Genomic DNA, 23,755 nt, shown 5'->3' on the forward strand with positions numbered 1-23,755 from the left:
CAAAACACTAAAAAAAGAAATTGTAGAAGATGTAAAGAGATGGAAAAATCTACCTTGTTTATGGATAGGCAGAATCAATATTGTTAAAATGTCAATATTACCTCAAGTGATCTACAGAATAAATGCAATCTCCATCAAAGTACCACCATCATTCTTTACAGATCTAGAAAAAAATAATTCTTCACTTTGTATGGAACCAGAAAAAAACTAGTTTAGCCAAAGCAATCTTAAGTGAAAAAAACAAACTGGGAGGCATCAGTCTTCCTGACTTCAAGCTGTACTATAAAGCAATAATAATTAAATCAGCCTGGAACTGGCACAAGAACAGAAGCATCAATCTTTGGAATAGGACTGAGATCCCAGAGATGAAACCATCTGCATATGGTAACCTAATCTTTGATAAAACAGACAAAAATATACATTGGGGAAAAGAACCTCTCTTCAATAAATGGTGCTGGGAAAGCTGGATAGCTACATGCAGAAGAATGAATCAGGATCCCTACCTCTCACTTCTCACAAAAATTATCCACTCAAGATGGATAACAGACTTAAACCTAAGGCATGAAACCTTAAGAACCCTAGAAGAAGATGTTGGGGAAACCCTTTCAGACATTGGCCTAGGCAAATAATTCTTGAAGAAGATCCCCAAAGCAATCACTGCAGCAACAAAAATAAATAAATGGGATCTGATCAAATTAAAAAGCTTCTGAATAGCCAAGGAAACTATCAGTAGAGCAAATAGACAACCTACAGAATGGGAGAAAATATTTGCTCTCTACACTTCCAATAAAGATCTAATAACAAGAATCTATCTAGAACTTAAAAGAATTAACAAGAAAAAATCAAACAATCCTATCAAGAAATGGGCAAGGGAAATGAACAGAAACTTTTTCAAAGAAGACAGAATAATGGCATGCAAACATAAAAAAAAATGCTCAACATCTCTAATCATTAGAGAAATGCAAATCAAAACCACAATGAGATACCACCTAACCTCAGTGAGATTGGCCTGTATCAAGAAATCCCAAAACAACAAATGCTGGTGAGGATGTGGAGAGACAGGAACACTCTTACACTGCTGGTGGGACTGCAAATTAGTGCAACCTTTGTTGAAAAGAATTTGGAGATACTTCAAAGAGCTAAAAACAGAAATACCATTTGACCCAGCAATAGCATTATTAGGCATCTACCCAAAAGAGCATAAGACATTCTATTATAAAGACATCTGCACCCAAATCTTTATGGCAGCACAATTCACTATTGCAAGGACATGGAAACAACCCGAGTGCCCATCAATTCATGAGGGGATTATTAAAATTTGGTATATGTTTACAATGGAATATTACTCATTTCTAAGAAACGACAGCGAGCTAGCACCACTCATATTATCCTGGATTAAGCTTAAGCCCATTATTCAAAGTGAGGTGACACAAGATCAGAAAAATGGGCTCCACATGTACTTGCCATCAAAGTGGTACTGACTGGTTAACACTATGGTGCTCAAAGGGTGGTGGTGTTCACCAGGGATTCGGGGGTTGAGGGATAGACCCACATCTGAGGGATGTGGTGGACATTGTGGAGGGGAAGGGCATACCTCTAACCCTTGCTAGGGAGAGGCAAAGATATAAAATATAACTAAAATGTTCCTATTGTCATATTTTCTTAAAATAAAAAAATAAAACAATTTTTAATTTTTATATGCCCTTGACTGATTTCCAGAGTCTAGAGATGGATTTTTGTCAACTTTGTCCAGCTTGATAATTGCTTTTTTAGGGAAAATATTTGCTGATCTTCCCTTTTGGCATAATGCATAATAGCTTGTAACTGTTCTCCTTGTTGCCCGTCTTGTCCTGCTGCATTACAATCCCTAGGAACACATCACTGGTTTTCCATAGCACTAAAAATAAAATCCAAACTTCTTATTGTGGCCTACAGGGCCTGACATGATCTCAAACTGTACCCCTTACCCAATCAATCCACTATCTTGAGCCCCAGGCCCCTTCTTTGTGTTCCTGCAATATATGTGCTATTCCCTTCTCTGTTCTCTTGTACTTGCTGTTCTCTATGCCTAAAATGAAGAATATCTGTCTTCTTCTCATCGCTTAGATCTCACCTCCTCAGGGAGGCCTTCCCTGACCGCCCAATCTAACACGCCCTCCAGTCCCATTGCTCCATTTAATTTTGTTCATAGCACTAGTTTATTATTTGTGCTGAACCCTTCTGATACACACTCCATGACGGCAGGGACTTTATATTCTTAAGCACCTCCAGCTGCACCTGGTATGTAATAGGTGGTTGTGGCATTTTTGCATGTCTAAACAAGCAAAAATATATACTGGATATCTTTCTATATTTTTATGATTCTTTGTACTGACTGCATATTTTCTCATTGTAAAATGTACTATCATTCATTTTCTTGAATGTCTTACTATAAGAACTCAGTGTCACATGAGAATTATGGGTATAAACTTTGGAATCAGACAGACTTGGGTTAAAACCCTGGATCAATCAGTTCCTACCCATATGATTTCATACTAGTTTCTAATCTCTCTTTGTCTAACTTGGTTTCCTTATTTGAAATATCAGTATCTGACTCATAGGGGTGTAGTGAATATTAAATAATAGAATGTAAGGGGCCCACGATTATGCCAGGCTCTTAGCAAATAGAAGTTAAATTGCTTTATTTTGCCTTTGCCTGAAGTGGCAAAGTTGCTCCCTAGTGCTTTTTTTCCCTGGAAATCCTTCATAATGAGAACACAACCAAGCCCAAATAGACTAACTAAGCCTGTCTCCTCTTTTTCATTTGGCACTCCTTTTGTACATACACTGATGTTATCTGGGAACCCTGCACTCCATGTTTGGGTAATAGCATGTGCCCAGCAAAGAGAATGAGGCTAATGATGAGACAAGTTCCTCAAAGCACATCAGCTGAGTAGGTTGCTAATGAAGACTGAAACACCTTCTGCTCCTCCTACCAGAACCAGAGGATCATGGACTTCTGGAAACCCCAGAAAATTGTTAAATAAAGTGAGAAGAACTCATTGATTTAAAATTTTCCATGTATAAAGTCAACCATACTCCAGCCACCACTGTAGCTTCTAAGTCTGGTTTTTGGAATCTTGCTTTTAAATCAGTAAAACCCTGAAGCAACAGTGGACTAGTGCCCTTATCAGGAAGAAAAGAAATGTGTTCTGGCCTCTGAAAGCTTATTCTAAATATATGTGTTTTTTTTTTTTTTTTTTTTTTTTTTTTTTTTTTTGAGACAGAGTTTCGCTTTGTTGCCTAGGCTAGAGTGAGTGCCATGGCGTCAGCCTAGCTCACAGCAACCTCAATCTCCTGGGCTCAAGGGATCCTTCTGTCTCAGCCTCCCAAGTAGCTGGGACTACAGGCATGAGCCACCATGCCCGGCTAATTTTTTCTATATATATTAGTTGGCCAATTAGTTTCTTTCTATTTATAGTAGAGACGGGGTCTCGCTCTTGCTCAGGCTGGTTTTGAACTCCTGACCTCGAGCAATCCACCCGCCTCGGCCTCCCAGAGAGCTAGGATTACAGGCGTGAGCCACCGCCGCCCGGCCTAATATATGTGTTTTGTTTGTAGATGGTGGGGAGAGCTGGAAGGGATAGGAGCAAAGGGATATTTATATGATTTACATCTATCTTGCAGAAAGCGGATTCTGCTAGAAAATGAAATTTTAAACCTCAGATTTTTCTCAATTAGAATCTTATAAAAACAGATATATAGTGATATTGTTGATAGAAGGTTAAATCCAGATAACAAAATCTGTATAAATATGGCTTCCTATCATGCAACCCCGATGTGGTAGGAGGCTTTCCTTTCTGACTTAAAAAGCATCCTTGCTAATGATCAAGGCATTCAATTTGATTTTCTCTTGCACTTGGAGGCTCCTTTGTGAGGCCTTTTCCTGCAGGTAACCAGTGGGGACTCCTTGTAATAATCCAGTTGTCAGGGGACTGCCTTTGTAGGGCCATCTTATTCTCAGCAATATCAACATGAACTATGCCAGTTGCAGGCCTATGATCATCCTTTCTCTCCAGCTTCACCAGTATTCTACAAACATACACCAGATTACAGGGGGGAGAGGGATATAAAGTTTTTTATTAAAGAATGAGAGAGAGCAAGAGTAAATGGAAGTCATAGTCTTTTAGAGACTGTCTACTATATTTGATATCTAGTGAAGGGACCACTGCAATTCAATGAGAGTCTTTGTCAACATACAGTGCTGGGTTCATTGCATATCCACGTGGAAAATTAACCATGACACTCAAACAGTACACAAAAATTAACTTGAGATAGATCATAGGCTTAAATATGAAAGGTAAAACAATAAATCTTCTAGAACAAAATATCAGAAAATATCTTTGTGACATTGGGTTAGGCAAAAATTTCTCAAACCAGACATAAAAAGCACTAACTATAGATGAAAAGATTTATAAAGTGGACCTCATTAAAATTATGAACTTATTATTGAGTTTTAATTAAAATACTGTATAAAAATAATACATGAGTTTAATTAGCACTAGCTGCTAAAACCATGAAAGAATGGTTTATTTCTCATTCACATTATAGTAAAATGTGGGTTACCTCTTTTCTAAGTAGTGACTCAAGAACTCAGGCTACTTTTGTCTTGTGGCTTCAAAGTCACCCTGGTATTACTGAGATAGCAGACATGGAAAAGACAGTGCTATGGTCTGAATGTTTGTATCCCTCTAAAGTTTACATGTTGAAATCCTAACACCCAAGATAATGGTATTATGAGGTATAGGAGAGATTATAAAAGAGACCCCAGAGAATTGTCTAGCTCCTTGTACCATGTTAGGACACAGCAAGAATGTGCCATCTATGAACCAGGAATTGGGCCCACACCAGACATCGAGTCTACTAACTCCTTAATCTTGGATATCTTCACCTCTAGAACTGTGCAAAATGAATTTCTGTTGTTTATCAGTCACCCAGTCTATGGTACTTTGTTATAATAGCCTGAACAAACTAAAAGAGATCAGAAAAGGCAAAATGAGTACTTAACCACTTAGGTAGAAGAGACTCATGTCACTTCCCCTCAAATTCTATACACTAGAACCAGTTTCATAGTTGATCCAACTGCAAAGGGTTGCTGGGAAGTGTAGAATAGTTTAGGGCTATCCATGAGCACTAAGAGTCTCTGCCAAGATTAGCTAATGAAAGTCAAAGTATCATTTTGGTACACTAATATTAAGTAAAAGAATTTTGAAATGAGCACATACCAAAAATAAGTGTGAAAGAAAAAAACTAAACTTGAAGTTTAGATATTCAGGGTATCTCCTGCTTTTCCTGATATATAAAGACCCTTTTTCTACCTGCCGGACTCCTGAGATCACTTGAAGGATTTATCCTGGACTGAGCAGAAAGGTACTGGTAAGAAAGAGATGAATAGATTCTGAAGATGAGAGGAAAGAGCAAGAGAAGAGCCAGCAGCACAGGCAAAGTTTGGGGAAGTTTTGGGAGAGACTGACAGAAAAAAATGAGAGAGATTTGGGGTCATCTGTACTGTGAGTAAGCTTCTGACAGAGAATGACATGGAGAGGAAGTTTTAGAAAGAACTTTATGAAGGTTTGGTGTACCTTGAGATTAGAATCCCCTTTGGTGCTTTCCAAGACAGCATTTATAATGCTAATTACAATTGTTTATCATATTTTTCTTGATATTCAGAATAATGTTTCTTTGAATGTGCCCTTGTGTCAAGACTGGGTCTTGAAGTAGATTAACTTTATAGAGTTTACGTAGAAGCTCTTAGTAAATGCTAACAAATGCTTGCATAAAGTGTTCACTTTCAAGGAAAAATGGCAAAGTAGAGGTGCTATGTATGAACTTCTTCTCCTGGAATGACTGCATCTGGTTCCTTGTAAATATAAGGGCATTTATGACTGTGAATGGAACTCCTGTGCCCAGGGACTTAGAATACTCCTGGATATCATTTAATTGATACCAGAAATTGATATGCTTCAAATGCCAACCTTAATGTCGAAGGTAGTATGGCCACAGCACTTCTACTGGGAGGTTAATGAACAAGTAGAAAGGCAAATACAAGTAGAAGCCAACTTGACTTGTGAAAAAGAGTAGAATTTTTGGAATCAAATCAACCTAAGTTTGTATCTGGGTCTAAGTTTATCTTTGTGACTTTGGATCAATTCTTCAAGATTTCGGAGTGCAAATTTCATCCTCTGTAAAATGGTAGAAATGGCATTACCTTGTAGTGTTTATGGTGAGGAATTAGAGATCATAAATATAAAGAATTTAGCACTGTGTTTGGTGCATGGCAGGTGCTTAATGTACATCAGAGGCCTTGCCATTCACCCCCACTTCCTAATTGCCAAAGTACAGAGAATGACAAGATGAGTAAAGCTTTGCATAGGAGGTGAATGATGAAAAGTGGGAACATTCCTGAGGACATGAAAAATACAAGTAAAAGAACTGAAAGTGTGTGCATGGTGGGGGTGGATCATGGCATTTGTAGAAAAAAAGAAGACTTCATGAGGGGAAGTATAAAAAATAAAGTTGTACAGGTCTACCAGATCCTTCATGGACTGGCCTCTCCAGCTTCATCTTGTACCACAGTACTCCTTGTCTCTGAGCTTCACCCACAGTGGCCCTCTCAGTTCCTTGAATATTCTGTGTTTCTTCCTACATCTGCTTCCCACAGGGCCTTTGCATATGCTATTCTCCCTATCTATAATGCATCCCCAATCACCACACCTTTGACTTAGTTAACTCTTATTCATCCTTTATATGTTAACTCAAATGTCAGGTAAGTCTTCCTTGAGATAAAACCTATTATATGCTCTGAAAATAATCTGTAATTTCCCTTTGTATCACTAATCATGGTTTGGAATTATAAATTACTTTGTATAATTATTTGTTTAATGTTTATAGCTGTCAGTTGACCCGATTTATCTTGGTCATCATTGTATTCCTAACACCTAGAGCATAAAAAGCCCTTAATAACTACTTTTTGAATAGATGAATGTATGAGTACATGTCTTTTGGGGAATTAAAATTCAATCCTGTCTTTCAAAGTGTGTCCTCCTAGGCCCTGTAAATAAGAAATTACAAGTTGGTCTCAACCTCCCATAAATATCTTCACACCTCCAACCTGGAGGCAGAACCCCATTGCAATGTGCTTTGCAAGCTGAGGATTGATGCATACCTCTCTAGTGGTGTATCCTCTGGCTGTGTGCTATGTGTGAAATAGTTCTCAAGTGTTGGAAGGGAATTTAGACTCCCTTCTCAAATGCTATACTCCAAGTTCGTTATATAAAGAATTGGAGCCTCTGCTAAAATCATTGCTTCCAGGACCTCTAAACAAGGGCTCTCTCTGTTGACAAAGCCAGTAAGGATGTCAGTGTGGAGGTAAATCTAGAAGCCCTTACTTGAACCTTGTTACTCTTTTCCTACTTGTAAAGAGTTGGCTTAGAGTCTTATTCTGTTGATCCCACAGGGCAGGTCTAGGACCAGTTTACAGAATGACAGACACTTATAATTCACATAAGAAAAACTTTATCAGAGCTGTTCCAAGATTGAATGCATGGTATTGTGAGGCAATAAATTCTCTGTTCCTACAGGTGTTCAAGAAGAGACTGGATAACCCCTTGATAAAATTATCATACATTATATTGGGAACAAAATGAGAAGAGCTCTGAGGTTCTTTCCAACACTGCCACTGGGAGAGACTGAGATATGTATTCTTTGAGTTGTCTCTCTAGTCATGGGTTATGGACTTATACTGAGTCATCTCTCTCCTCTGGATTCCCTTGACCCCAAGAGTCTTCTGGCTGGGATAGGGGCACAGCCTGTGTCCAGGGAACATAACTGAGTTATCACCCTCACAGAGACTGAACCCATGACCTTGTCCTCATTAGCTCTGTCCTCTAATCCCGCAAGTTCACAGGCACACTTCTGATATGCAGCAGTGAAATTAACTCTAGAGAGAGATTTTTACACCATGCAAAGTGATGTCATCCAATGACATCTATTTCAGTATGATAATATTGTGTTCTGTTTAAAAATGAAATTTTCAGGGTGATAAAAAATAAAATGATGGTTTTGAAGTATTTAAGTGAGAAATTTTCTATCAAAGCAAGAGGAAATGTTATGCATAAGGATTTGCAGTTTCAACCATGCAGAGACATAAATATCACATATTAATAGAGTTGACCTAGTTGCAATCATAGTCAGCTTCATTCTCATCTTGTATCCCTCACATGTTTATTCTCTATTTGGATAGCTTACTCTGAAAGCTCATGGGATATCTGTGGATGTGCAAAAAGAATGAGAAGTAGACAGCATGATAAAAACAGAAAATAAAGTGGGTTTGAAAAAATATTTTAGTATTACTAGCTTGACTTAAAATTATTGGGGATCACAGATTATTGGTCCTTATTACTTTTGTTTTCTCTAATTTAAAATCATACATTAGATTATCTCATTACATAGTTAGATTTTCAATTATGCTTTCCAATGGTAAATATGATACAGCCTTCACTGGGCTACCTGTTGAGTTTCCTATTACCCTCTCCTCAACTAATGAAGAGCTGTAATAAAACTGATTAGTAAATCTCTTTGAACTTTAGAGTTACACAGTAACTTAAAAAAGCATCTAGCTCAACAATTCTTAATTTTCTGTGAACATGAACATCTGAGAGTCTGACGAAAGCCATACACTCTATCCTTAGCATACTGCACATATATATTTACACACCTACACACACACACATACACACAGACACACAATTTTGCATAGTTTCTTAGGGCTTAAAGACCCTCCCATAAAACCCATCTAAGGAGCCTATATTAAGGACTTGTGTTCTAATGTAGCTTTGTCCTTTTAAAGACAAGGAATCTGAGAATAAGGACCTATCTAAGTTTATCTTCCCAAAGATCTTGCTCCAATTGCAATATAATTTAAAGAAAAATAAAAAACTTAAAAAAGAAATTAAAGACATAAGGTTTAAGAGAAGATATCGCCTGATAAAAAACACTATGAATAAACTTTGAGATAGTAACCATTTTACTATCTATATGTATCCTGTAACATTATGTTGTAAACTTCAAATATACATAATGAAATTTATTCTATCTTTTAAGATAGAAAAAATCAAAGTAATAAAAAAGACACAAAAATTCTACAAAATTTTGAATAACTTTATGAGTAAAATATTTTTTAAAATAAATAAAATAAAGTTTAACAATCTGGAGTCATTACTAATACTTGGGATTTGCATATGTAAATGAAATAATAGTTTCAAGTGATATATCCAAAGAAGAACAAAGGCCTTTTTACTTGCTTATTTTAAATTCTTTTGCCTCACACAGTCATACTTACTTATATATATATATATATACACACATATATATACATACATTAAATGTAAATATATTAAAATATATATACATATATATATATATATATTTTAACAAATCCACACCTGCCTTTGTATTAGTTTCTTTGGAAACTGCACATATCAGCTGAATTATATTTTTCCCATTCTAAAGAAGGCTTACAAAGATACTGTTTATTTGCTTGTCTGTCTGTAGAAATAAATTCATTGTGGACATACTAATACATGAAAAGGTTCTCCTGAGTCTTGCAGTTAATCTTCTTTAAAGGAAAAATGAAGATTTTCACATTGTTCAAACTCTGGTAGTTCCTATGAGTGTTACCTGCAGTGACTGCTATGGAACAATGTAACTAGAGACTAAGCACTGACTGTAAATATATCATCTGTAAATCTATCAAATTCCAGTTACTCACAGAGTTATGTGAAGGCTAGGACTAAACTCTGACATCAGGAATAGGGATCACCTATAGACTTCCACAAATCCTCTTTTTCCTTGAGTACAATAAATCCACTGGGCTATGATATGCCCTATAAACCTTACAGCAAACGTTGGCATCCTAAAGGCTGAGCACAGTTCCTGGTGAGAATATTGGTGCTAACAGATTGGATGCCATGGAAACTGAGAAAGACCTAATTTAAGCAGAAGCCTTTGCTATTTATTTATTTATTTAGATCAGCCTTCTAAACCTAGAGCGAGTAAGAGTTTGGGGGCTTCTAAAAATAACAGATGTATAATATTTAAAACCACTGTGCTTTACTGAATGTAGGGCAACAAATATCAAATTTTTCTTGCCACTTAATTCTTCTTTGCAGTGAAATAGTCAGCTTGGGGACTATGAAATTCTTAAAGTTGGACTTAAAAATTGTATGGTAATTGGCAAAAATGTGTAGCATTCCCAATCTTTACCTGCAGAATCATATATGTGTACAGCTGAAATTTACCTTGAAACTGGTTCACAGATTAATTAATTCAAAGATTATTTTACTATACTACTGATAAACATACCTGTTCACTTTTCTCCAGAGATATGACATCACAAGATGAGTGTTGATTTTGCCTCCATTCATTTGAACAAAAGGGTGATTTGGTTCACAACAGAATTAGCAAGAGTAGAATCAGTTGACTGATGGAAAAAAATGGCTCAATTTTCAGTTTTGCAGGAGATAAAGCAGAAATCCAGAATATTTATTTCCTGGACATTGACCATTCTTGTTCTTGGTACCAAGAGCAACAATGGCAGAGAAGCAAACAATCTTACATACAGCATAAAGTTCATCACATCACACTCTAGTTTTCATTAACAGCCAAGCAAGTACCATAGCCTAGTTAAGAGTCAAAGCACAGGCATCCTGCCCTCAAAAGATTCTTCAGGATCATACTTTGACCACCTTTCCTTTCCCTGAGGTAGGATGGTGTGATGATTACGTGCACACATTCCAGAGTCAAACTGCTGGGATTTATAATGGTGGCTTCACCAGTTCCTAGCTGTGTGATCTTGAGCAAGTTATATTACCTCTCTGTGCCTCAATGTCTAAATGTGTAGAATGATGATGATAACAATAAAAATGTACCTATCTCCGAAGATCATTGTGAGAATTAAGTGAAATAATGAATACATAAAGCACTTGGAACAGCATCTGACATATATGAAGTGCTATATAACTATTAGCCATTATTACTGGATTTCTCTCCGTTTTCCAAGTGCCAGAACACTTGGCTTCATTCAATAACATACTCAGAGGAGACATAAACTTATTTCTCAGCTATCTTCTTCACTACATGGTTAAAGACATGAAGTAGGGGGTGAGTCCTAAATGGTACTGTTAGGAATCATATCTTTACAAAGGTGACTATTCCAGCAAGGAAAACTCCAACCTTCTCTCCCTCCCCTGCCCAGGCCCATGCTCCAAGCATGCTACAGGTTTCACCATTAATGAGCCAGCCCTCTATACAAGATTTTTCTCTCCATCACTGGAATAAAATGAAAATGAACTGCTTCTCTTTTGAAATGCAATAGTTCCTCAGAAACTAAACCCATAAAATGTTCAGCACCTTAGTGTGAAGGAGTTAGGGTGCAAATCATTTGTAAAGCAACTTCAGCAGGCCTGCTGGTCACCTGGGGAATAAGATACTAGGGCACTAAAGGCTGTGAAACCCAGAATGCAGGGGTGATGACAGCCTAGCTCCTCCTGTCCCTTCATGGTAAGGAGCCTAGTTGCCATGGTAAGGCCTAATTGCCAGCTGATGCATGGTTCTTAGATGCTACCTACTGAGTTTCTCCCCAGAAATGGGCAAACAGCAATCAGCCTGGTGAAGAAGCAAATCTAGGCAAACTTCTGGGATCTTCTGAGAGTCTTGTACTGTGGCCAAGCAATCTCCACATGGCTAAGTATAACATGTGGACTGTGAAGTTAGACAGAACTAGGTGTGAATCCTGGGTGTGCAAGTACTTGCTGTGTGACCCTGGGCAAATTATTTAATATAGCTGTGCCTCAGTTTATTTACCTATAAAGGAAGATAGTAAAACCTACCTTGGAAGAGTACAGTGAGGTTCAAATGGAAAAAAAAAACATAGCTATGGTAATTAACCCTTAGTTACCTCAATAACTGAGCATGTAACCATCTGGCACAATGACTGACCTAGAGTAGGGCACTTGAAGTTTGGTATCTATTATTTTTCTACTTTTTAGCACTGTGTTGCAATCTTTCTTTACCAGCACAGAACAGTCAATAGATTATGCAGCCCTTTGAACAGTGGTCTAGAATCTGCCAAGGACACTGCCTAGGCGACTGACCCCTAAGTACCTCAATAATGGGGTTATTGGGAGTACTGAGGAGTTCAATCCTTAGGAAAGTAAGAAAGAAGAGAGTTACAGAATTCCCATAGGAACTTCTAAGCAGAGAGTAGGGAAGGGGGTATATGAGAGTTAATGACCCAACCTGAATCCGTTTCAGTGAAGACAAGAGATGGTTGCTGGAGTGGGATGTTTACCTCTCTCCATTCCTCTCACCCACAAACATGGCAGACCTCTGACAACTCATAGCCCTGGGCCACCTCTACCCTACTGAACATTCACAAGACTGGTATCATGGACTAATGAGAGCTGACCACAGCCAAGGGTTTGTTACAGAAGAAACAACACTTCATGTACCAAGGCCAATTTGAATTCAAGCTTACCCACTGTAGCTCTTGGCATGAAGTAAGAAACAGATTTGTTTGAATAGAGCAGTCTTTCTATTTGCAATCATACCACTGTGTGCTGTGATCCTATTAATTCTCACAAGCAAAGCAGCTTTATGGGGCTGTCTGCCTCTCTCCATGTGCACACACACATGCAACCTCCAAGGAACACTCAAAATGGTATCATGGAGGCAGTAGGGGGCAGTCCTCTACTTTCTAACTAAGGAAGAGTTCAGGGATTAGAAGCTGTCTTCTGTTGAAAACAAAACTATGGTCCTGAATACTCCTTGAAAAACCACTTTCTCCTTTGATGTTGATGGAAAGAATCAGATCTTCTCCTCACCAAGAGTAGGGCAGAAATCCCAGTTCATCCATAAATGGTAGGTAACCTAGTGTGGTGGATAAGAGCATGGTCTCTGCAGCCAAATTGCCTGGGTTTTCTTCCCAACTCTGCCACTTATTAGCTGTGTGACCTTGGGCAAATTACTTAACCTCTCTGTGCCTCAATTTCCTCATATGTAAAGTATAGGTAATAATAATAAAGCCTAGCTTATAGAGTTGTTGAGAAAAATCAAATGAGTTGATATTTATAAAACAATTATAAAAGTGCTAGCAAAGTGCTATATGATTGTTTATTAAACAAAATAAATAATCTTTATGTGTTTGGCACTGCCTAAATTATCTCAAGGTCAATAATAATTTAGCTGCTTTTCTCCTTTATTAAAAATCTGCAGCTCACTTGCAGAGCCACAAGTACTAATGGTCAAAATAAGTAGAGAGGATTTTATATAGCTTCACATTACTTTGAAATCCATAGCCAAACTCAAGGAATGTTCTGATCCAAATTATAAATCCAGAAAGATGCATCTCACATAAGACACTTAGATAGGGTAGGATAACTACTAGGACAAACAGACCCAAATTTGTAACAGGTTCAAATACAATAGTTTTTTTCTAACTCATTTAAAAGCCCAATGGATGTTCCTATCAGGCAGACACCTCTCTTCTAAATGGTGAGTCAGAGACCCAGGCTCCTCCTACCTATGGCTCCATCAATTTCAACACATGGCTTCCCAGGTCACCATGCTCCTACGCACTGAGTCAGTGAAAAGGAAAATTTGGGGGCTTCTCTGCTTGTATGTTTTTGGGATAGGTTTCATTCATTCAAGTTTCCTTTCTCCTTGAATTCTGGTTAGGAATCAACCATTCTAAAATAAGCCAAATGAAACAATTCTCAGCAGCATTTCTCTGTTCTGTGGAGCCAGGCTTTGGCGATGTGACCCATGTTCCAGCATCTCCCAGAAGCTGAAAATTTGAACATGAACTGTTGATGTCACCTAGTCTTTTCTGAGTGGCAATCAGCCAAGCTCAGGAACTCCAAAAAGTATCCTTCCTTGGATGAAGAGGAGCTACTGGTGCTTCATATTTCTCCTTTTAAAGATTCAAAAGCAAGACTAAAAATGAATTCCAGTCAAAACAATTTTTCCAATTTTCTCTTTGGTAGGCAATATGAATATAAATGGCTTAAAAGCAGAAATGAAATCTGTCAATTATGATTTAAAAATTCTTCTGGTGTGATCAGATGTGTTTCACCATTGGCACCAGGTGTGCTATGGGTTTGAGGACTGATTTAGTCTGAACACAGATCAAAGGCACGGGCATACTTGAAACCAGAGACTGGCTTTCATGCCAACAGAATAGTGCTGTGGATGTGTGTATGTTTATATGTGTATATAAGTATGTGTATGTATGCATATTTGTGTTTATTTGTATGTGTATGAGTATGTATATGTAGGAGTATCTGTATGAAATTGTGTGCATGTATGTGCTTCTATCTCTGTGTATATGTGTGTATATGTATATGTACATATATGAGTATGTGCATCAGCATGTGCCAACATGCATGTGTATGTATGTTGGCACATATGCATGTGTTAATGTATGTCTGTGCATCTATCTGTGCATGTATGTTATATGCATACATATGTTTGTGTATACATATGTTTATGTATATTTATATTTTTGTGTGTGTATATGTATATACACATTAGTGTGTGTTGTGCATATGGGTATATATGTATTTTATGTGTATTAGTGTATTTCATGTTTATATATGCATATGTGCATGTGTATATGTATCTGTTATGTGTTTGTATGTTTGTATGTATGTCTTCATGTATATATGTGTTTGTGTACCTGTGAATATGTGTGCAAGTGTACATATACATGTGTATATGTGGCATCTTTGTGTATTTTTATAGGTTTGTCTCTATTTGTATAAATGTATCTTTATATTTATATGTATAAGTATACATATGGTTTCATGTGTACCCATGTGTATATGCATATATTTATGTGTGTTTATGTATATTTGTGTGTATTATATATATGCATATACATAAACACATTAAACAAGTTTCATGAAACAATATTTACATTTACAACATTCAATGTACTCATTTTTCATCCATTGCTACTTCGTTAATAAAATATCCAGATCATGACGACCTAAATAGTTTTTATCATCTATTAATGGGTTGCAATCAAAGTGTGGAAAATACTGGTAGGAGATAATAATAATAGCAAATCTTTCTTAAGCACCAGCTATGTGCCAGGTACTTTACATATATTATTTCATTTAACACTAATAATTCTATGAGGTAGGCACTATTATTAGTTCCACTTTATGGATGAGAAAACAGAGTCATAAAAGGGCTGATTAACATGCCAGAGCCAGAATTAATAAGTTCATAATGATTACTAAGCAGAACCAGAATTTGAAGCCAGCCTGTGTGGTTCCAATGCACTAGCTCATAAGCAATAGCCTACACTATTCTGCCACCTATTTGTGAAGAGGCCTCTTTAAACCCCCTGTTCATGGTTCTCGTTAAAATTATATTCCTCCCCCATACTCCCCCACTCTATTTTCCCACCTGACATAGCTGCCAGCCTCCCTAACTTTTGCTACAATTACTCAAGAGAATCTGGCACTGCTTACTGAGGCAATGGGCACAAATGTAGTGGAATCAGATGCAGCTGTAAGATGTAGTCATTATTCTCTAGCAAGTTTCATTATCATGATTTTTCCAGTAATAATGTTCCCAAGTCTTTGGGCCCCAGTCAATCACAGGAATTGGAAGATGGCCCCCAGCAAATCAAATTGACTGAATCTTGCTGCCATGTCTGATTGCACTATGGGCATAAATCCATGGCCTTCATTATCTTTATGTCTCTTGTTTTGACATCTACTAAATGAAGATAGTAATAACTGCAACCTTTATTAAGCCCTCCTTACTGATTTCTGTTAGTTTTCATACTTGGCAACTGGATTTTCTCTCTTTGTCTCTCTCTCTCTTTTTTTTATGATTGCTCTCTGCGTTTGATCTCCCTATAAATCATAAGCAATTCAAGGCCCAAATCATTCATCTCATTTCCTGGTTGTTCCTCAGCCAGTTGAGAAAAGTGCTTTGCATGCAAATGCTCCAGTGCCACAGCGCCTCCCTCACTCTTGTACCAAGCACCTACACAAGGTGTCCTCAAACTATGGCTCACAGGCCACATGCGGGTGTTTTTGCCTGTTTGTTTTTTTACTTCAAAATAAGATATGTGCAGTGTGCATTGGAATTTGTTCATAGATTTTTTAAACTATAGTCCGGCCCTCCAACGGTCTGATGGACAGTGAACTGGCCCCCTGTCTAAAACGTTTGAGGACCCCTGAGCTACACTGCGCCTGACACTGTGCTAGGAACTGCAGATACAGAGAGCCAAAAACAAACAGCCCCTGCCATTAAGGAGCTCGGTGGAACTGGCACTCTAGGACATATCATCACCTAACGCTTCAGCCTCATTTGGCTTGAACTTGAGGAGAGCACCCCTTTTCCCTCCATGGGGAAGGAAGAAAAATGCCCCAGCTCTGGTTGACAACTCCCCACTAACACAAATTCCCTTTCTTCAAAAACTCCTGCTGTCAAAAAGCCCCATTCTTCTGCTTATCCAGGCTGGATATGCTGGTGGGAGTGAGAGTCAAAAGAGGTAGCTTAGCCACCTCTTAGCAAGCACTGGAAAGTGGCATTTGGTAGCTCCTTGGCTGATCCCTTGAGACTGTGAGCAGCAGCTGAAAGGTGGCTATGAAGGGCGTGGACTCTCGAAGCAGACCACCTGGATTCAACTCTTGGTCCCTGCACACTTGTGTGATTTCAGGCAAGTTACTTATCATCTCTGTACTCTGGTTTCCTTTTCTGTAAAATGAGTATGATAATAGTACCTGCCTCATGGAGTAGTGTTTAAATGAGTCAACCCATGTGAAAGCACTTAGAAATATGCCTGGTGCTGGATAATGGAACGCTTTCATTATTATTATTTACTTAGCTCCCACTGCCCCCAGTTTTGAGCTTTAGCCAAAGTTCTGAGACTACAGAAAAAGTCCCATTATGCATCCTATAACACTCAACTTTAGAATTTTATCCAGTGTGGCTGGAGCAGAGTGTGAAAGGAGGAGAGTGAGTGAAGATGAGGCTCAAAGGTCAGAAGGGCCCAGATCTAGCAGGGGCTTATGTGACATGGCAGGAAGGATGGGTTTTGTTTGGAATGTATTCAGAAGTGGTTGGAAACTTCTGAGCAGGAAAGTAACATGACCTAATTTATATTTATAAGGGATCACTCAGGCTACTATTGGAGAAAGAATGGATTGTAGGGAGCAAGAGTGACCATATAGAGTGACCAGAGAGACCAATCCAGAGGCTATAGCTGTGTTCCAGGCTAGAGATTTTATATACAAAATATTGTATGAGCATATATAACATATATATAATATCATATTCTGGATGTTTTTTCAAGGTACAGCCAACTGGATTTGCTGGTGAATTATACACACACACACACACACACACACACACACACACACATTCTCCTTTGTGAGAGTAAGAAGTGAAGAAAAGAGACATATTCTATAACAAAGAACATAATGTCACTAAATTTTGAGTGAATGATGGCAATTAACTGTCAGAGTGAACAATTCTGAAGTTATGTAGACAAGGGGTCCTGAAGGAAACAGGTTTGTGGGGGATATATTTAAGCAGAGATATGATCATGTTCTATAATGATATATGATGATGCTGATAGTGATGGTGATAATGATAATGGGTATAGTTTGTAAATAGTGAGGTAATGATCTGACAGTGGCTGGCTGGAAAAAGTTACCACTCACATGAGAAAATGAAGAATATGGTGAATACCCCCAATGCTGCCCATTCCTCAATTACTAGGAGTAAGATCATATCCATTCTCATTATTTCTTAAGTATGGACACATAGAGCTGGTGAGTTTTCTTACAGTGTAGAACAGCTAAAATTAACAGAAAATACTTGTTTTTAAGCTCCTTACACTTTCCTAGCATGTGTGCTATTATACTGCTACCAGTTCAAAGATTTTGATACTTAACTATTGCCTTTAGATGTGAAAGGTTCATTCATCAGTCAAGGTTTAATCTCAGCTGCGAGCCAACACTAAAATGAGTATTACATAATATGCTTTACACACTTTATAAAGAACATAAGATCCTGGTTCAAAGATTAAAAATAAAGACCAGGGCTAGCTGTGCATTCAAGAGCTCTGGACAAGTCTAATTATGGCCTACTTTCACCTGGCCAGAAAGAGAAGCATTTTGTTGGATTCAGGCTTGTAAGGACAAAAGAGAGAAAGGAAAACAAAGCCTCAAAAGTGGCTTTTTGAGTATCTTCAAATCAGTGCTTTATCAAGAAGTATTTAGTGGACTTGAGCTTGGTGAATGCATTATACTGATAAAATTAGGGCAATTCCCTTTGGAGAGGCCATGCTCAAGTCCACCAGCACTTCATTCACCAGGCTACCAACAAGCATCAATAGAAAGCTAAGGAACAGTGGAAGAAAAACTTGCAGCAGCAGAAAAATGTGTTTTTTAAAGTGTATAAAGTATATTGTATAATACTCATTTTGGCATTGACTCAGAGCTGAGATTAAACCTTGACTAACGAATGAAACTTCTTTTTAACCTTCTATTTATGCTTGCTCCATTGTCAAAAATCTATTTGTACGGAGACTGCTCTTTGAAAATGTGGCAAAATAAATTGATCCTTGAGGATAAAGCATCTATCCTTATCATAGCCTAAAGAATTATCAAATTGTCAGTAGCCTCAGCCATCGAAAATAATAGCACCTTCCTTTGAAAAGGTTGACCTTCTATCAGAAAATCCGCCACCCGGTTGATATTCAGTATGATGGTACAGATGGTAGAAACCAGTAAGAGAAAGAGCAAAGGCTTCTGAGGCACAGAGATATAGGCTCTAATTCTGGCTTATCTACTTGTTGGCAACATGACCTTATCTTCTGAGCCTCAATTTCCTCATTGGTAAGATGGTGAAGATACAATAATCATAGGATTATTATAAAGATTTCATGATTTATATGTAAAGGGTTTAGTACGTAATAATCATAGAAGTTAGCATGTATTCTGCTCTAAATTTATTGACTCATTCATCCATTCAAATATCTGAGTGCTGCTTAAGGGCCAGATACTGTTCTTGGTACTAGGGATGTAGCAGTGAATAACTTTTCATGATTATGTTTTTTTTAATTCTCAGAACAAACCTGTGTGGTAGGTATTTACAGAGAAGGAAAGAGCCTTAGAGAACTTAAATAATTTTAATCACTTCAAAACCACTTTCACCCATGTTTATGGACAACCAAGTATGTGCTGTCACACAGGAAATAGTAGCAGGACGGGGATCCCTACCAATCTCATCCTGAATCCAACATCATATTCTTCCCACTGCATAATACTTCAATAACTGCTACTTTTCCTTCCCATCTCTACAGAAGCTTTACATATTTGGACAATATGACGAAAAACAAAAACAAAAAAAAGATTGACATGTTAAGGGCATGGACGATGTATTGGATCCTGCTCTAAGGAGGTGCTGGTTTGAAAGCACTGTGTGCTAGTTACAGAGTCCCTGAGGACAATACTGTGTTCTGCTATTGACCTTCCCATTAGTGAGATAGTTCACAAACTGTAACTTGTACTGATACAGTGACCAGAATGGTGTGGGACATGGGCACATGCCACCCAGCTCCTCCTTCAAAAAAGGACTTGCTACCCACCTGCAAGGAGTGTAGTTGGCACATAGAATCCACCTGTCATCTCCTTCAGAGCCATCTGGCCTGAGGTAATGCCTACAGAGAACAATGTGACCCAAGGCTGCCATCATCCAGTGACTGAGAAAGTTGGTGAGGGATGGCATGTAAAGAGGCCTGGCCATTTCAGCCTGCCCTGGGGCAACTGGAAAGAGTGACACTTGCTCCAGAGCTCCTCACTGGGTTGGCCAAGACTTTATCAGGACTACATGACACTTTGACTCCTTCATTAACTCAATCACACTTCCTTTCATAGGTATTGGTCTCTAAAAAGTATCCCGTACTCTAAACTTCATCTTAGTGTCTGCTTCCAGAAAATCCAGCACATGGAAGATGATGCTAAGAGTGCTTTACAAAAGTGGGTGATAAGATTGGCCTTTGGAACTAGATTATTCATTGCCAGGCTAGCAGTGAGAATCCCCTCACTGGTGACAGGTGGAACATAGACAGCTCCTGGCCCCAAATGGTGGTCCAATTCTTAAAACTCTCATCAGAATTTGGAGGGTGGAGATAGAGGCAAAATGGCAGATGAGAAACACCTCCAGCCACAGTGTCTCTGCAAGAAGGAAAGATTTTAGATGAAATTGAAAAAAACAAACAGGCAGACAAACATAGTCCTAGCCAGAGCAATTACACAAGAGAAGGAAATTGAGATCATCCAGATGGGGACAGAACACGTCAAACGATTGCTCTTTGCTGACAATATGATCTTATTTCTAGAAAACCCCAAACATTCTGCCATGAGACTACTGAAATGGGTAAACAAATTCAGCAAACTCTCAGGTTACAAAATCAATGTACATAAATCAGTAGCATTCCTATACACCAACAACAGTCAAACTGAGGACCAAATCAAAGACTCAATATTCTTAACAATAGCAACAAAGAAAATAAAATACCTAGGAATATAGTTAACTAAGGAGGTGAAAGACCTGTACACTGAGGAAGGAAATAGCAGAGGACATAAACAGGTGGAAAACCATAGCACACTCATGGGCTGCCCGAACCAACATTGTTTAAATATCTATTATTACCCAAAGTGATCTACAGATTGAATGCAATCCCTATTAAAATACCAAGATCATTTTTTGCAGATCTAGAAATAATAATTCTACCCTTTGTATGGAACCAGACCCCATACAGCAAAAGCAATCCTAAGCAAGAAGAACAAATTAGGAGACATCCATTTACCAGACTTCAAGCTATACTACAAGGTTATAGTAACTAATACAGCATGATACAGGCACAAGAACAGAGACATAGAACAATGACACAGAACTGAGAACCCATATATAAAACCATCCTCATATAGCCATTTAATATTTGACAAGCCAGACAAAAACATACACTGGGTAAAAGAATCCTTATTCAATAAATGGTGCTGGGAAAATTGGATAGCCACATGTAGAAGACTGAAACAGGATACACACCTCTCACCTCTCACAAAAATGAACTCATGGTGGATAACAGACTTAATCCTAAGGCATGGATCTACAAGAATTCTAGAAGAAAATGTTGGAAAAACTTTTATACACATTGGCCTCGGCAAAGAATTTATGAAGAAGACCCCAAAGGCAATCACAGCAACAACAAAAATAAATAAATGGGACCTGATCACATTAAAAAGCTTCTACACAGCCAAGGAAACTATCACAAGAGCAAACAGAAAATATTCGCATGTTACACTTCTGTTAAAGGGCTGATAGCTAGAATCTATTTAGAACTTAGGAAAATCAGCAAGACAAAAAATCAAACTGCCCCATTAAAAGTGGGCAAAGGACATTGAACAGAAACTTTGCAAAAGACAACAGACTAATGGCCAACAAACATATGAAAAAATGCTCAACATCGCTAATCATCAGGGAAATGCACATCAAAACCACAGTGAGATATTACTTATCTCCAGTGAGAATGGCCTTTATCAAAAAGTCCCAAAACAATAAATGTTGGTGTAGATGTGGAGAGATAGAAACACTCCTACACTGCTGGTGGGACTGCAAACTAGTACAACCTCTGTGGAAAGCAATATGGAGATACATTAAAGAGATACAAGTAGATCTACCATTTGATCCAGCAATCCCATTACTGGGCATCTACCCTAAGGAACAAAAGACATTCTATAAAGAAGATGGGTATATACAACCACAACAAGTAAAATGTGCAACGTTTGGGGGATGGACATGCTTGAAGCTCTTACTCGAGGGAGGAGGGGGGCATGTGCAATATATGTAACCTTAACAGTTGTACCCCCATAATACGCTAAAATAAAAAAAATAAAATAATACAAAAAAGAAGACATCTGGGCCAGGTGCGGTGGCTCATGCCTGTAATCCTAGCACTCTGGGAGGCCGAGGCAGGAGGATCGCTCAAGGTCAGGAGTTTGAAACCAGCCTGAGCAAGAGCGAGACCCTGTCTCTACCATAAATAGAAAGGAATTAATATATAGAAAAAATTAGCCGGTCATGGTGGTGCATGCCTATAGTCCCAGCTATTCAGGAGGCTGAGACAGTAGGATTGCTTGAGCCCAGGAGTCTGACGTTGCTGTGAGCTAGGCTAACACTATGGCATTCTAGCCCAGGCAACAGAGTGAGACTCTGTCTTAGAAAAAAAATAAAGAAGAAGATATCTGCACTCGAATATTTATAGTAGCACAATTCATAATTGCAAAGATGTGGAAACAACCCAAGTGCCCATCAATACATGAGTGGATTAATAAAATGTGGTATATGTATACCATGGAGTACTATTCAGTTCTAAGAAACAATGGTGATATAGCACCTCTTGTATTTTCCTGGATAGAGCTGGAACCCATTCTACTAAGTGAAGTAACACAAGAATGGAAAAATAAGCACCACATGGACTCACCAGCAAATTGGTTTCACTGATCAACACCTAAGTGCACACATAGAAATAACATTTATCTGGCATCGGACAGATGGGAATGGGGAAGAGGGGATGGTTGTATATATACATAATGAGTGTGATGCACACCGTCTGGGGGATGGACACTCTTGAAGCTCTGACTCAAGGAGGAAGGGGGGCAGGGGCAATATACATGACCTTAACATTTGTGTATGTATGTATATATATTATAATATGCTGAAATATAAAAAAAGAAAAAAAATAGTAGTGAAGAATTATAAACTTAAAAAATAAACAAACAAATAACTCATGATATGCTACTGGGCCCTGGTGGACAAAGAATGTCTGCACATTAGAGACCAAGAAGCTAACAGTCCAGAAATTCCCCTGTGAGCTGGGTTCTCTGAGATATACCAAGCCACAAGATTAAGTGGATCTACCAACAATTCATCATAAGATGAAAGTGGGATGTTTTACATTAAACATGAGTAGGGCCAGGGGGCACCAGCATGATGTATGAGCAGGTAGCCCAGATCCCCATGGCATCCAGCTGACATTTATGACCATATCACCAGCTGATAGAAGAGGAAAAAAACCTAAGCATGGATGTACAGACATCCATAGGTGGGTATATGTGAGTGCTAGCCAAAAATGGACATCACCTGCAAAACAGCCTAACTCAATGATGGCCTTGAAAGACATTGGCAAGGAAAAATTCTCTCAATGGGCAGTTTTGGACAATGTACCTGGCCATCCACTTTCAATGGAAAAAGAAGTTTAAATAGTCAGACCAGCTAGTTAGGGGCTATAAGGAGAAAGACTGGAAAATACATGGCAAGGAGATAGAAGCAAATGCATGGACATATGGAAGTGAGGATAAAGTGTGAAGATGTTTGTCTCACATGTTAACACCCACCAGAAAGCATCTACCATGAAGAGGCACTGAACAACCAAGTTGACAAAATGACTCAGCCAATAGACCTTCACCTTCATCATTGGGCATCCCCTAACTGGCACCATGGGCACATGAATAGAGTAGATGTGGTAGCAGAGATGAAGGTTGTATTTGGGCCCAGCAGAATAGACTCCCATTTAAGAAGGGTGATCTAATTACTGCTATCTCTGAATATTCAACTTGTCAACAGA

This window comes from Microcebus murinus, chromosome X (genome assembly GCF_040939455.1).
Source record: "Microcebus murinus isolate Inina chromosome X, M.murinus_Inina_mat1.0, whole genome shotgun sequence".
Lineage (NCBI taxonomy): Eukaryota > Metazoa > Chordata > Mammalia > Primates > Cheirogaleidae > Microcebus > Microcebus murinus.